The sequence below is a fragment of the Mirounga leonina genome, unplaced genomic scaffold (genome assembly GCF_011800145.1).
Source record: "Mirounga leonina isolate KUSES-001 unplaced genomic scaffold, KU_Mleo_1.0 Mir_172, whole genome shotgun sequence".
In the NCBI taxonomy this organism is placed as follows: domain Eukaryota; kingdom Metazoa; phylum Chordata; class Mammalia; order Carnivora; family Phocidae; genus Mirounga; species Mirounga leonina.
Window position 1 is genome coordinate 1,484,252 of NW_023270442.1, and position 14,594 is coordinate 1,498,845.

The 14,594-nt window shown below is 34.5% G+C and overlaps 1 non-coding gene across 1 annotated transcript; it reads right to left on the reverse strand.

Annotated features, from left to right (window-relative positions):
- Positions 1–8,741: 8,741 nt before the first annotated feature.
- LOC118018928 lies at positions 8,742–8,872 on the reverse strand. Its single transcript, XR_004681521.1, has one exon. It is a non-coding gene; the product is annotated as a small nucleolar RNA SNORA63 (small nucleolar RNA).
- Between the last annotated feature and the right edge of the window lie 5,722 nt (positions 8,873–14,594).

The window sequence follows — 14,594 nt, forward strand, 5'->3', positions numbered from 1 at the left end:
CTCATTGTTCATGATCTAACAGAAAGCTTAGTAAAGAATGAATCATGGAACACTACATCAAAAACTGATGATGTAATGCATGGTGATTAACATAACATAATAAAAAAAATTCAGTCAAAAAAAAAAAGAAAGCTTAGGGTATGAACGAGGAATACAGGTTGGCAGACTTCTCAGCCTTTTTTTTTTTTTTTTTAGCAAAAATAGACAGCCCTATTTGCCAGGGATTTCAGAAAGTGTCGAAACTGATTTTCTTTCATTTATTCACACATTGTAGAAATCTAGAAATTTAATCTATAATTAATTTTTTTAAAGATTTTATTTATTTATTTGACAGAGAGAGACGCAGCGAGAGCAGGAACACAAGCAGGGAGAGGGAGAGGGAGAAGCAGGCTTCCCGCTGAGCAGGGAGCCCGATGCGGGGCTCGATCCCAGGACCCCGGGATCATGACCTGAGCTGAAGGCAGACGCTTAACGACTGAGCCACCAGGCGCCCCTATAATGAAAAAAAAATTTTTTTTTAAAGATTTTATTTATTTGACAGAGAGAGACACAGCGAGAGAGGGAACACAAGCAGGGGGAGTGGGAGAGGGAGAAGCAGGCTTCCCGCCAAGCAGGGAGCCCGATGCGGGGCTCGATCCCAGGACCCTGGGATCATGACCTGAGCCGAAGGCAGACGCTCAACGACTGAGTCACCCAGGCGTCCCTATAATGAAAATTTTTGATCCAAAGTTGAAGAAGCTTTAATTTTAAGGTAGGCTTAACATTTTAGAAAGGAGTAAGAGTTTATTAAATATCTCTTTAGCTCACCTAATTAAGCCCACTTTCATCTAACTAGTTACTTGGTAATCTCTGGACAAATATGCTCTAAATCAACAAATTTGCTAAAGTCTTTTTATGTATATTTCAAATTCCAATATGATAAAAAAAATATCTTTTAGAAAATGTCCTGAGATGTTTGTTGTGATGAGACAGACAGACAGAAGCAACTTTAAGTGCCCCGGCAGAATAAGTTAATTTTATTTTGTATAATTAAAAGTAAATCACCTTAGGGGCTTGAACAGTCATATCTAATGCTCCATTGCAGGGCAAGACCTAGCTTTGGATGTCTGCATGTAACTATACACGGCTAGTGCTCCATTTAGAAATCCATTTGTAATTAAGAAATATTTTTTTTTGAGAACCATAAGAAAACCAGTATTTCTCTAATATGCAGGCACATTCCAGGAGCTATGTTATTGTTTAAGGTTTTATTGTCAATGTAATATAGTAAAACAATTAAGAACAATATTAAATACTGTAAAGCATTAAAAGAACTGGAGATTATTTTAACATAGAAAAGATTTCATATAGGGTATATAAATTGAATTATAATTCCATAGATAAGAGGGATTTGGAAAAGTGAAGAAGATAAATAACATTCTAGATAACAGCATACTCTAATGTAAATGGAAAAAGTTTGATATGTGAGTAAAATGACATAATAAAAATTTGAAAACCCCAATACCATCAAATCAAAGCAAATACATTATACTGACTGATAGTAAGCTCTAGTGGAAAGTGGTAGATTTGTAACTATATACTTTCCATTTTTCCTTTTTCTAGTAATAAAACCTCTTTCCTGGTGAGAGTTAGTACATTGTCTTTACCTGATACAAGGAAGAATAAGTGAGCCAGATCTAGCCAAATATCCTAGTCGTCTGGACAAAGTGATTTGTTCATAGAAAAGTGAACACAAATATGTCAATCAGACTTCCTCTATGATTTCCGATTCTGAGAAAAAAAGAATTGCTGAGATTTCTGGAGATAGATATAGTCTTGGAAAGATCAGTTTGCCACCTGTCTTGGCCTTATTTGGCACCTTTAATATTTCCATCTAAATTTTTGTTTAAATCCAGACCTCTGCATGAAAAAGGAACTAAAATCAAAGAAAATGAAGCCCAGAGGTAGAGAAAAAGGTGCCAACATCATTTTAGCATTTGAACTTATCCTTACCTGACTTTTCAGTTATATAACACAAAAACATATCCTTCTTACTTTTGTTTCTTTAACATGCAACTAAAATAGGTTTTAAACTTGGAATGGTTATAAATATAGGCAAAAATTTGGTCATGGAGTTGAGAAGGTGTTTAGTGTATTTAATCAGTAATAATGATGTCACTTTTTAAACATTTTCCAGGATAGTAGTGTACATACTGAGTAAATGCCTTCCTTATACTCAGGAAGGTGAGTGTCAAGTGGCCAAGTGTCTTCCTAGAATACAGAAAGTGGTCAATCAATGTTTCTGGAATAAATGAGGAATTGAATGGCCATGCTATAAAAACAAATTAAATACAGCTTAATCCCCTGGTTCAATGAAAGTGTTTTTATGTTCTTTTTCTTCTCTTATTCTCTCTGCTGTGTTCTTAGTTATTTCTATCCTAGTACAGAAGGTTTAGCTACTCTACTAATATATTTGAGTGAAGAAATAATACAAAAAAAAAGTCTATATATGACAAGGGAACTATCTTAATGTTTGTGTTGGACAAAAAACAACAGACCTAATAGAATAGAAAGATCATCCATTCTCTAAAATTGTAGCAAGGGGAAAACAACAACAACAACAACAACAAAAAACACCAGTACTGTTTGGTTGATAGTCTGATATATATCTGAGTGTTTAATTATCAGAACAATGAATAAACTTTTATTTTGTAGAAAATAGAAAGTAACTGCAGGATAATTAATGACATCATAAAATAAACAGAATAATGAACAAAATATTGGCATCATTTTGATGATGCCAGGTTTTAAGATAATCAACCTTGCAGCTTCTGCCAGAGAATGAAGTGTGTGTGTGTGTGTGTGTGTGTGTGTTTGTACACACTCAAATGTTGAAAAAGGTACTTTCTAGGTTTAGGAGAGAGCAACTTGAATATATTTTATTGTTAGCATTTCTCTGCTAGTTTAGTCTAAATTCAAGAGTTATATGTGGTGGGGCACCTGAGTGGCTCAGTCGTTAAGCATCTGCATGATTACAGGTCATGATTACAGGGTCGTGGGATCGAGCCCCGCATCGAGCCCCGCATTGGGCTCCCTGCTCCGCAGGAAGCTTGCTTCTCCCTCTCCCACTCCCTCTGCTTAGGTTCCCTCTCTTGCTGTGTCTCTCTCTGTCAAATAAATAAATAAAATCTTTAAAAAAAATGAGTTATATGTGTTTTTTTCTTCTAATCGCTCTGATGCAATATCAAAGTAAGAGTATAATCAACAAAGCTGATAGATCTGCCTATAAAAGTCTTGAAAAATTTGTAGATTAGAAGTCTGGTCAGGCTTATCTGCAACCTCTGCAAAGGGCCTTACAAGGCCTAAGCAAGGAGTCTACTGGGTTCCTATCTGGAGGGATCTGCTTCCAAGCTCATTCAGATTGTTGGCAGAATTCAGACCTTCTTGCTTGTAGGAGTGAGGTTCTGGTTTCCTTTCTGGTTGTCAACCAGAGACACTCTCAGATTTTATAGGCCTACTGAATTCCTGGTCACATGGCAACCTCCATCTTCCAGCCAGCATTGGTGGATTGAATCCTCTTCGTGCTTCAAATCTCTCTGACTTCTTCTGTCACCAGCCTGAGAAGACTTTCCACTTTGTAAGGATGGGATTAGATTATGCCCACTCAGACAACGTCTCTACCTAAAGTCACCAAATTAGTAATCTTAACTACACCTGCAAAATCCCCTTTTGCCATACAATATAAAATAATCACTGGTATAATGCCAGAGGCAAAGGTTACAAAGCCAACTTTTTTTTTTTTTTTCCAATTATGGTAAGAACACTTAACATGAGATGTACACTCTTAACAAATACTTAAGCCCACAATATAGTATGGTTCACTATATGGCAGTATTGTACAGCAGATCTCTAGAACTTAATCATCTTGTAAAACTGAAATTTTATTCCTGTTGAGCAACAAATTCCCATTTCCCCTGGCAACCATCATTCTACTCCCTGCTTCTTTAGATTTGACTATTTCAGATACCTCATTTAAGTGGATTCATGTAGTATTTGTCCTTCAGTGACTGGTTTACTTCACTTAGCATAAAGTCCTCTAAATTCATTCATTATGTTGCTGCATAATGACAGGCTTTTCTTATTTTTAAAAGCTGAATAAAATTCCATTGAATATACGTACCACTTTCTTTATCCATTCATTCATAGGTTGTTTCCATACCTTGGTTACTGTGGATAATGCTACTGTGAACAGGGGCATGCAGATAACTCTTTGAGGTCCTGATTTCAATTTTTGTTGGAATATACCCAGAAATGGGATTGTTGGATTACAAGATGATTCTATTTTTAATTTTTGAGGTGCCTCCATAGTATTTTCTGCAGTGGATGCAGCACTTTACATTCCCACCAACAGTGTACAAAGATTCCAGTTTTTCCATTTCCTCACAAACTCTTGGTGTTTTTTTGTTTTGTTTTGTTTTGAATAAAATAGCCATCCTAACAAGTGTGAGGTGATGTCTCATTGTGATTTTGAGTTGTATTTTCCTGATGACTAGTGATGTTAAGCACCTCTTCATGTACCCTTTGGATATTACCATGTCTTGTTTTGTTATAATGTCTGTTCAAATTCTTTGTCCATTTTTAAATTGAGTTATTTGTTTCTTTACTCTTTTTTTTTTTTAAGATTTATTCTATTTGTTTGAGAGAGACAGAGAAAGAGAGCATGAGTCGGGGGGAAGGAGGGGCAGAGGGAGAAGCAGACTCCCCGTTGAGCAGGGAGCTTGATGCAGGGTTGGATCCCTGGACCCTGGGATCATGACCTGAGCTGAAGGCGGACACTTAACCGACTGAGCCACCCAGGCACCCTGTGTTTCTTTGCTCTTGAGTGTAGGGGTTGCTTATATGTTTTGGAGATTGAACTTTTATCAGATACGTAGTTTGCAAATATTTTCTCCCATTCCCTGGGTTATCTTTAAATCTATTGTTTCCTTTGCTGTACAGGAGATTTTAACTTGATGTAGTCCCACTTACCTGTTTTTGCTCTCATTATCAACGCTTTTGCTGTCATATTCAAGAAATCATTGCCAAGACCAATGTTATGAGGATTTTCCCCATGCTTTCTTCTAAGAGTTTTGTAGTTTCATAAACTGAATTTAAGTCTTTAGTCCATTTTGACTTGATTTTTGTGTAGTCTATGATGAAGCTCCAAGTTCAATCTTTTGCATGTGAATATCGTTTTCCCAAAACTATTTGTTAAAGAGACTATCTTTTCCTCATTATATAGCTTTGGCCCCCTTGTCAAAAATCATTTAGTCATATATACATAGGTTTATTTCTGGGCTCTCTGTTTCATTGACTGTATGTCTGTCTTTATGCCAGTACCATACTATTTTGATTACTGTAGCTTTGTAACGTGTTTTTTTTTTTTTTAAATATTTATTTATTTATTTATTTGAAAGGTAAAGAATGAGACAGAGAGAGAGCATGAGAGGAGGGAGGGTCAGAGGGAGAAACAGACCCCACTGAACAGGTAGCCTGATGTGGGACTCAATTCCAGGGCTCCAGGATCATGACCTGAGCTGAAGGCAGATGCTTAACCAACTGAGCCACCCAGGCGCCTGCTTTGTAACATGTTTTGAAGTCAGGAAGTATGAGTCTTCAAGCTTTTTTTTTTTATGTTTTCTTGTTTTGTTTGTATTTGTTTGTGCTTTTTTAAAGCTATTCTAAGTACTTTGTGATTCCATATGAATTTTAAGGTTGTCTACTCTATTTTTCTATAAATGCCATTGGGATTTTGATAGGCATAGCACTGAACAAGGTCCATCTTAAGATTCTGCCTGATATAAGGACAATGCATTTTCAGACAGGTTCTGATGTTCAAATTGATTTAATAACAGAACTGTTTAATCTTCCTAAAAAAATCATATTTCTATTTCTTTAGGAGATATTTTTTTTTATCAGTTTTCTGATTCATTCCACAGGTTAAATTGTCTTCATTTTCTTAAAGAATTCCATATATATTAGAAAGATTTCCATTCATTCATTTTCAGCTTTTATTAAAAAAAAAACTTGCTAGATGATAAGTGACAACTTTAGAAGCATAAAAATATTCTTATGATGATGGTAAAGAAGCTATTAAAGCATAAAACCATCAACAGGCATAATTGCTAGTCCTTTAGGAAATAGCTGAACAAATTAACCTGATGTTATAAAGAATATGTAAAAATCTTATGGTTCACATTCCTTCAAAATTTGTCTATAAAATATGAAGATATTTGTTGTAGTCCTCATTTAACCCTGCATAATTGGTAATTAAAAAAAATTATAGTTATTTAGTAGGATTGTAAATAATTATTCTCAGTATAGGGAGGTTCAAATATAGCAAGTTAAACAGACCACAGAATTTTCAAGAAGAAATGCAAATATTAATATTTTGTCTGAAATGACACTTGTCATCAAGTTGATAAAACTATTATTTTTCAACAAAATTAGAATTACCATTAGCTACTCATAAATGTTTACTTTTTACACTTTTTGATCAAAAGGGTTAATTCAAAGATATTTTACTAGAAATAAGATTTTAACGATTATGGAAGATAAGTTCAATAGTGGATATCTATTGTTTGAAGAGATATATGTGAACAATAATTATAATTTTTGAGTAACACCAAATATTTATATAGGTCATTGAGTATTTTTACACACTCAATAGGTTAAATGAGTCATGCAATAAGTAAATTAATCATATTAATCAAAGAATGCAAATTACATTGTGAAACTTAACACTTGCATAGATTACAGCTGCAAGTTCCCAAGTTCAGTCAAATTTGCACTGCTAGTAGAAATTAGAAAGAAGTAGAAAAAAATGCAGTCATAAACATTGAGTAATCCTCAAACACATGTATTTGTAATATACATGGGTCGTATTTGTCAGGAGTTAAGTCTTGTCCTTGATTATTTTTATTCTTTTTTTGTTTGTTTGTTTTTGCACTGTCTCACAAGACTAGTTTAAAGGTATGGATGTGCAAATGATGCCTGTTTCCAAAAAAAATGGTAAAATACCAGATAAAGAAGACCTGAGGTGATATTGAATGTATGTTAAAAATATAAAATATTATTAACCTAGAGGTATTAATTGCACTATATTAATTTTTGGTCACTTATTTTAAGCCTTATTCTAATTGGTGTGTCTTAGTATATGAACGAATGCATATTTATACATGTTTATAAATATACATATGTATTGAAAGATTTGCATACACACATATTTATGAGTTAGAGTGAAAGGAAGAATAGCCCTCTGAAAGATTGTAGATAATACTTAAATTCCTAATTGGCAGTTTACAGTGAATACAATTGAATACTATATTCATTTTTTTTTTAAAGATTTTATTTATTCTAGAGAGAGAGAGTGTGCACTGGGGGAGGGGGAGAGGAAGAGGTAGAGGGAGAGAGAGAATCTCAAGCAGACTCTGTAGAGCCCCACATGGCGCTCTATCTCACAACCCGGAGATCATGACCTAAGCCAAATCAAGAGCTGGATGCTCAACTGACTGAGCCACCTAGGTGCCCCTAGGGTATTCATTTCTGTGTAAATCAGTTCAATTGTAAAAGTTTTTATAGGCTGTTTCAAAAATTTTTTAGTAAAAACTTACATTTATCCAGCAAAGTAAGGGAACAACTAATTTTGACTTTTATTTTACCCAGTAACGTATTGTATTATCAAAATATTCAATTTTTAAGTAAATAACATTCAAAATTCCTATATAAATTTATTCATAATTGAATATGGTGGAAGCACCATTGCATTAATCCTTAATGACTGAATTATATGGAAGACTTGACAGCTCTCTTTCTAGTTGGATATTTACATGTGAATTACCAGGAAATTATAGGCTAGTCAAAAATTGTCTACTATTGGTAAGGTAGAATGCTTGAACTATCAGATAAATTCAGTTTATATAAAGAGTGAACCAAAATGTCAGTCTAAATATAGAGCCACTATAGTTCCTGAATTATATCCCTTTTCTGTCTTAAGTTAGCAATTTAATAGAATAATTGGCTAGATTTAGAGCTATTAAAGCACAACCTTAAAGAAATAATTTTAATTCTTGATAGCATAGGTAGACACATTCATTAGTAATAAAAGTGGCAGGATCTATTATTGAATTAAAGGACAGAATATAGTGAATTATGGAAAAAGTATAATAAAGGTGGTCTAAAATTCTCAATGGAAATATGCATTTGCATATCTTAAGATCTGAGGAAATGTATTTTAAAATGTTCAGCAAATAATATGGAAAATAAAAATGAAAGAATAGAAAAGTTGAAATACATTTGGTCTATCCTTTTACTTTGTCATACATATTTAGTTAAATATGAAAGTGTCACCAGTCACAATAAACCACCACCACCAAGAATCCCAAGGTGATTTGATTATAACAATCTGAGTGTTTCATAAATAGCTATATATTTTATCATCTCAAAAATTGTTTGAGTATATTCATTTAATAATTTAGATTTAATATATTCACTTTTTTTTTTTTTTTTTAAGATTTTATTTATTCATTTGACAGAGAGAGACACAGCGAGAGAGGGAATACAAGCAGGGGGAGTGGGAGAGGGAGAAGTAGACTCCCCGCTGAGCAGGGAGCCCGATGTGGGGCTCGATCCCAGGACCCTGGGATCATGACCTGAGCCGAAGGCAGACGCTTAATGACTGAGCCACCCAGGTGCCCCTCAAGTCAGTGTTTTACTTGGTAAACATGTCTGAGACCATGCATCCCTGGCTGCTAAGCACCATGGCGGACAGGGCTAGAAAGGTAACAGCTTTAGTTTGAGCAGGGGGCAAAGACAAGGCAGCACTTTACAGCTACATTGTAACTAGATCCTGCATCTTAATATATTCACTTAATAATTATGTGCTTAGTTTCTTCAAAGTATGAGCTCTTTTTCAGTATTAGCTCTGCTTCTTAATTCAGTGAAGTGAACTTTGGATCCAAAGTTGATGCTACAACTCTTTCCGACCATCCTCCTATCAAAAGATCAGGTAAAAATAATGATGACTGAACTGATAAGGCCAATCAACTTTTACATTGCTTCAATTAACTATGCACATGCTCCCTATTTACCCTTAAACAAGATATAGCAAGTCATTTTAACTGCCAGTAAAATAGTATAGAGTAAAACACAAAAGTAGCAATTAAGAAATATCAATTTTATTGTTTCTTGAAAGAATGTAATGAATATATGATTTAAGGACTTGGGTTTTTCTTAGTGAATTTCAAACGTTAATATAATATTCACTATGAAAACTTATTTCCATTTATGAAACAACACTTGGAAATGGTAAAATAGTTAGGGAAAGTTCATTAAAAAGGAGATATTTTATCGCTTCTGGAAGTCAAGCATTAGGATGTGCACTCTATGCCCTTTGCTTAATCTCATTGCCTGTCAGCTTCGCTTTTTCCATATCAGCAATATAACTCTCAGAATATTAGTTACCCAGGAGGCTTTATTTCATATCATAGAAGCTCTCTGATTTATATAATCACAGAGATTTCCTATGTAAGGTCAGTTATTATGTTATGTGTCACATCTCTTAAAAATTAAATATAGCCATCTTTATCTTTCTGCTTCACCTAAGTAGTCAGTGTGTCATGCTTATTACCCAGCACATAAATTGCTCTTTGAAATGAATTGGATTTATTTGGCTTAACAAAAAAAAAAAACTTTGATATTTAAATTAAACACAACCTTAATTAAATTTGTACTTTAAGAGGAAAAGCAATGATCCTTCACTATTACTAGAGGGAAATAGTTGTAATCATGCCCACTATTTCAGAGATGATCCAATTTTACTTTTACCTATTAGTAAGAAATATGTCAATATTCTGGCAACTGCTTTACAAGTTACCTGTACATTTATTTTTATCAAATCTCTGTGTTAATTTCCAGTGTAAACACTAACTTTTGTTTATAAAATTATAAAACTTATATAATTATAAAAACTTTAGTCTTTATTTGATGAAGATTTTTCTAATTGTTCTTAACTAATTTTAATGTAATTAAGGTTTTAAATAATATTTCATTCCATAACACAAAATTAAAATGTTTTCAATAAATTAAAACAAAATAAAATGTTTTAACATTATATATACATCTTAAGTGACCACTGTGACTATATGATTTGGGAATGGAAATTTAAACCTTATCTCGATTCTTTTATAAATATGTGCCTATAGGCTTGTCACTCAGCACAGAGCCTGAAATATTGTAATCAATCAAAATAGCTATAGCTTAATTAATCTTCCTTTAATTATAAAATATTTTATATAAAAACTGCCTTAGATTTCCTTGACAGTCCAGTTGTATTGTTTTATTTTAAATTTGTCCCAATTTATTTTTAATCTGTACTTCCAATGATAATTTCTACTTCAGTTCACTAAACTTTGAGTGTTAAATGTATAAAAATGGGTAAGAAATCAGAGATTATAATCATAGAATTGTATAATTGTTATGTATCCTAAAGATCATCTCATCCAGCACCTTCATCCATGAGACAGAGACTAGTTACATAAAGCCTATCTAGTTATAAGCAGACTATTGATTAGAACTAAGTTATAATGGTGACAATAAAGCAATCCATCTAGAAGACCAAACTGCCCTACAACATATACAACTCTTAAACTTCCATTAATTTCTTTATAAAAATATAGTGTATATTTTTTGATGAATAATTATAAATTATTGAAAATTTTTATTCTATTAATTTGGTAGAAAATGCATATGTACTTCATCACATTTTTCTGTTTTTTAATTTTAATTATGTTTATTTTATTATGTTTAATTTTATTTTATGTTTATTTATAATATTATGTTTATTACATCATTAGTTTTTGATGTAGTGTTCCATGATTCATTGTTTGCATATAACACCCAGTGCTCCATGCGGTACGTGCCCTCTTTAAGACCCATCACCAGGCTAACCCATCCCCCAACACTCCTCCCCACTAGAACCCTCAGTTTGTTTTTCAGAGTCCATAGTCTCTCATGGTTCGTCTCCCCCTCTGACCCTCCCCCCTTCATTTTTCCCTTCCTACTATCTTCTTCTTTTTTTTTTTAAACATATAATGTATTATATGTTTCAGAGGTACAGGTCTGTGATTCAACAGTCTTACAAAATTCACAGCTCTCACCATAGCCCATACCCTCCTCAATGTCTATCACCCAGTCACCCCATGCCTCCCACCCCCCACTGCTCCAGGAACCCTCACTTTGATTCCTGAGATTAAGAATTCCTCATATCAGTGAGGTCATATGATACATGTTTCTCTCTGATTGACTTATTTCGCTCAGCATAATACCATCCAGTTCCATCCACATTATTGCAAATGGAAAGATTTCATTTTTTTTTTTTGATGGCTACATAATATTCCATTATATATATATACACCACAACTTCTTTATCCATTCATCTGTCGATGGACATCTTGGCTCTTTCCATAGTTTGGCTATTGTGGACATTGCTGCTATAAACATCAGGGTTCATGTACCCCTTCGGATCACTATATTTCTATGTTTGGGGTAAATACCCAGTCATGCAATTACTGGATCATACGGCAGCTCTATTTTCAACTTTCTGAGGAACCTCCATACTGTTTTCTAGAGTGGCTGCACCAGCTTGCATTCCCACCAACAGTGTAGGAGGGTTCCCCTTTCTCCGCATCCTCGCCAACATTGTTGTTTCTTGACTTTTAATTTTAGCCATTCTAACTGGTGTGAGGTGATATCTCATTGAGGTTTTCATTTGGATTTCCCTGATGCCCAACGATGTTGAGCACTTTTTCATGTGTCCGTTGGCCATTTGGATGTCTTCTTTGGAAAATGTCTGTTCATGTCTTCTGTCCATTTCTTGATTTGATTCTTTGTTCTTTGGGTGTTGAGTTTGATAAGTTCTTTATAGATTTTGGATACTAACCCTTTATCTGATATGTCATTTGCAAATATCTTCTCCCATTCTGTCAGTTCTCTTTTGGTTTTGTTGACTGTTTCCTGTGCAAAAGCTTTTTATCTTGATGAAGTCCCAATAGTTCATTTTTGCCCTTGCTTCCCTTGCCTTTGGCGATGTTTCCAGGAAGAAGCTGCTGCGGCTGAGGTCGAATAGGTTGCTGCCAGTGTTCTCCTCTAGGATTTTGATGGGCTCCTGTCTCATGTTTAAGTCTTTCAACCATTTTGAGTCTATTTTCTGTGTGTGGTGTAAAGAAATGGTCCAGTTTCATTCTTCTTCATGTGGATGTCCAATTTTCCCAACACCATTTGTTGAAGAGACTGTCTTTTTTCCATTGGACATTCTTTCCTGCTTTGTCGAAGATTAGTTGACCATAGAGTTGAGGGTCCATTTCTGGGCTCTCTATTCTGTCCCATTGATCTATGTGTTTGTTTTTGTGCCAGTACCATACTGTCTTGATAATGACAGCTTTGTAATAGAGCTTGAAGTCCAGAATTGTGTCTGGCTATTCGGAGTCTTTTCTGGTTCCATACAAATTTTAGGATTATTTGTTCCATTTCTTTGAAAAAAGTTGATGGTATTTTGATAGGGATTGCATTAAATGTGTAGATTACTCCAGGTAGCATTGACATCTTCACAATATTTGTTCTTCCAAGCCATGAGCATGGAACATTTCTTTGTGTCTTCCTCAATTTCTTTCATGAGTATTTTATAGTTCTCTGAGTACAGATTCTTTGCCTCTTTGGTTAGATTTATTCCTAGGTATCTTATGGTTTTGGGTGCAATTGTAAATGGGATCAACTCCCTAATTTCTCTTTCTTCTGTCTTGTTGTTGGTGTATAGGAATGCCACTGATTTCTGTGCATTGATTTTATATCCTGCCACTTTACTGAATTCCTGTATGAGTTCTAGCAGTTTTGGGGCGGAGTCTTTTGGGTTTTCCACATAAAGTATCATATCATCTGCAAAGAGTGAGAATTTGATTTCTTCTTTGCCAATTCATATGCCTTTTATTTCTTTTTGTTGTCTGATTGCTGTGGCTAGGACTTCTAATACTATGTTGAGTAGCAGTGGTGATAGTGGACATCCCTGCCGTGTTCCTGACCTCAGGGGGAAAGCTTTCAGCTTTTCTCCATTGAGAATGATATTAGCTGTGGGTTTTTCATAGATGGCTTTTATGATATTGAGGTATGTGCCTTCTATCCCTATACTCTGAAGAGTTTTGATCAAGAAAAGATGCTGTACTTTGTCAAATGCTTTTTCTGCACCTATTGAGAGGATCATATGGTTCTTCTTCCTTCTTTTATTAATATATTGTATCCATTGATTGGTTTGTGGATGCTGAATCAACCTTGCAACCCAGGATTAAATCCCACTTGGTCATGGTGAATAATCCTTTTAATGTACTGTTGGATCTTATTGGCTAGTATCTTGGTGAGAATTTTTGCATCCATGTTCACCAGGGAATATTGGTCTGTAATTCTCCTTTTTGATGGGTTCTGTGTCTGATTTGGGGATCAAGGTAATGCTGGCCTCATAGAATGAGTTTGGAAGTTTTCCTTCCTTTTCTATTTTTTGGAACAGTTTCAGAAGAATAGGTATTAATTCTTCTTTAAATGTTTAGTAGAATTCCCTTGGGAAGCCATCTGGCCCTGGGCTCTTGTTTGTTGAGAGATTGTTGATTACTGCTTCAATTTCCTTAATGGTTATAAGTCTATTCAATTTTCTATTTCTTCCTGGTTCAGTTTTGGTAGTTGATACATCTCTAGGTATGCATCCATTTCTTCCAGATTATCTAATTTGCTGGCATATAGTTGCTCATAATATGTTCTTATAATTGTTTGTATTTCTTTGGTGTTGGTTCTGATCTCTCCTCTTTCATTCATGATTTTATTTTTTGGGTCATTTCTCTTTTCTTTTTGATAAGTCTGGTCAGGGGTTTATCAATCTTATTAATTCTTTCAGGAAACCAGCTCCTCATTTTGTTGATCTGTTCTACTGTTCTTTTGTTTTCTATTTCATTGATTTCTGCTCTATTTCTCTTCTCCTCCTGGGTTTAGGCTTTGTTTGTTGTTCTTTCTCCAGCTCCTTTAGGTGTAAGGTTATGTTGTGTATTTGAGACCTTTCTTGTTTCTTGAGAAAGGCTTGTATTGCTATATACTTTCCTCTTAGGACTGCCTTTGCTGTATCCCAAAGATTTTGAACAGTTGTGTTTTCATTTTCATTGGTTTCCATGAATTTTTTTAATTCTTCTTTAATTTCCTGGTTGACCCATTCATTCTTCAGTAGGATGCTCTTTAGCCTCCATGTATTTGAGTTCTTTCCAACTTTCCTCTTGTGATTGAGTTCTAGTTTCAAAGCATTGTGGTCTGAAAAGATGCAGGAAATGATCCTAATCTTTTGGTACCAGCTGAGACCTGATTTGTGACCTAAGACATGATCTATTCTGGAGAATGTTCCATGGGCACTAGAGAAGAATGTGTATTCTGTTGCTTTGGGATGGAATGTTCTGAATATATCTGTGAAGTCCATTTGGTTCAGTGTGTCATTTAAAGTCTATTTCCTTGCTGATCTTTTGCTTAGATGATCTGTCCATTTCAGTGAGGGG